Genomic DNA, 2,166 nt, shown 5'->3' with positions numbered 1-2,166 from the left:
GTGGCTGGCGCCTTAGCCGGTTGAGCTATAGGCGCCGAGCCCAGAGTCTCATTTTGTCACCCTCGGTAGAGTGCTATGAAATCATAGCTCACAGCAACCTCAAACTCTTGGGCTTGAGCAATTCTCTTGCCTCAGCCTCTTGAGTAGCTGGGACTTCAGGCATTTGCCACAATGCCTGTCTAGTTTTTCTGCTTTTATTAAAGGTGGGGTCTCGCTCTTGCTCAGGTTGGTCTTGAACTACTGAGCTCAGGGTATCCACCTGCCTTGGACTCCCAGAGTGCTAGTATTACAGGAGGAAGCCGCCACTCTTTGCCCTTAGGGACCCCTGTAAGGACACTAATCCTATTTCTGAGGGCTCCTCCCTTAGGACTTCATCTATTCATAATTGCTTCCTAAATTCTACCTCCCAATACTATCACCTTAGGGGTTAGGGTTTCTACCTGTGAATTTTGGGGGGACCCACGCATTCAGTTCACAGCATCTGTACTCTGCTGAGCATCTTGGATATATTATCTCATTGAACCTTCTCAACAACCCACAGACACAGATACTATTTCCTTTTCTATATAGAAAATAGTCATTTTGCTTCTCTTTATAGCTAGAATTTAAGTCTAAGTCTCTGACTCAGGAACTTGCTCTCTTAACTCAAATCCCTTATTGCCCTCATCCGAATTTTCTTCCTGGTGAATTTTTGATTTTCAGGATTATTACTGTAGGGATCACTACTTTTGTTATTTGGTCTCTTTAAACTTAGCACTAAAGTTAGAATTTTTGAACTTTCTTGCACTGAGAAGCTGGTGGTAAATTTGCTGGACCTGCCAGGTTCCATTCTTGGTTCCGGATGCCATTTCAACAGGTTGGACGCCCTCCCGTCCCTCTGTCTAGGACTCTTCACCCAAACTGCCAACAGTCTGAGGGGAAAGTAAGTGGTTGGCAGATGAAACAGTTTCATCTAATTAAAAACAATTCGTGTAAATATCCAGTCATTTTAACAAGATGCTATTTCTTAAAAACAGAAGAAATAATTTTCTTTAAAAAGAGAAAAATAAGCTAGATTGTAGCTTAAGCTCACCAACTTCGATAGTGGGTATACTCAAGTTACCGCCACCTCTATAGATAGTGTTTCAAACTGGGAAGTGTCAAAAATAAAAGCAGATCAAGTTAGGAGAATTTGAAAGTACATCATCCAAGAGAGAGCCCAGCTTCCCAGCTTGCTACAGGGAAGACTTTCACCCAGGTGGTAAGAAGCTCGGAGGCCTGGCTCATGGGACGGCTTCTCAAGTGGAAATGAAGAAGTTGTTCAACCTTTACAATGAGTAATTATTACAATGGGGTTTCCAGATGGCAGGGATGGATTAAAACAGATTCCCTTACACCGTTATAGGAAGATGATTTGTTTTATGTGGTTGTCAGAGGCTTTTACAAAGGAATAACCTAAGTTAAGTTTACTTATGTTCAAGGAGTAAGCTGCATGAAGTTTTGCTGTGTGGCATATCTGGCTTTTTCAGGATGGGGGATTTTTAACCCTGGTCTCTTATTTTTATTTTAATAGAAATTTAATTCCTTCAAAGTGGTGCCCTAAAAAACCTGTACTGCTTCAGGGAGGGATAACAGCAAGGCCTGTTTAGTGTATGTTATTTATGTAGCGCTTGGAATATTAAGGTGGTTGAGTATGTTTTTGTCCTTTGAAAATAGTACTTTATTTCCCTATAAGTGAGAAATCTTATTATCTTACATGATCGATTAAGGCTTCTTTTTTCCAGTGAGACATATCTAGGCAATTGAAGTTCTTTTATAAATGTGTATATTTAGGGCTTTAGAAATTTGAACAAAATTCAAACTTAAGGCTATTTTCCTCAGGTATTCTAACTGGCTAGAAACCCCATTTATAGGCTTTGTAAGGTCACAGGTATGATTGTTGGTTAACTTACAGGCAATCTGCACTTACATATTGCTTTTGTCTTTTTTAGGAGGTATCTCTTATCCTCTTCGTGGGTAGTAAATGAAAGGTCAGAAAGAGCAGTAGCATCTGACACTTAGCTCGCACCTGTCACCTGCCCAGCCCTCTCCTAACCCTCACACTTACTCTTCCCCAATTCTCCTGGTGTTGGTACAGTTATCAAGCCCCTAATGAAATGAGGAAACTGAGGCACAGGGAGGTTAAGC

General features: G+C 41.1%; 1 protein-coding gene across 1 annotated transcript in view; it reads right to left on the bottom strand.

Moving 5' to 3' along the window:
- Positions 1-2,166, bottom strand: part of RXFP1 (relaxin/insulin like family peptide receptor 1) — a 120,023-nt gene that overhangs the window by 72,626 nt on the left and 45,231 nt on the right. The window lies entirely within an intron of this gene.

The sequence above is a fragment of the Otolemur garnettii genome, unplaced genomic scaffold (genome assembly GCF_000181295.1).
Source record: "Otolemur garnettii isolate 467f Iridium unplaced genomic scaffold, OtoGar3 scaffold00085, whole genome shotgun sequence".
In the NCBI taxonomy this organism is placed as follows: domain Eukaryota; kingdom Metazoa; phylum Chordata; class Mammalia; order Primates; family Galagidae; genus Otolemur; species Otolemur garnettii.
This window is presented reverse-complemented; position numbering and strand designations above follow the sequence as displayed.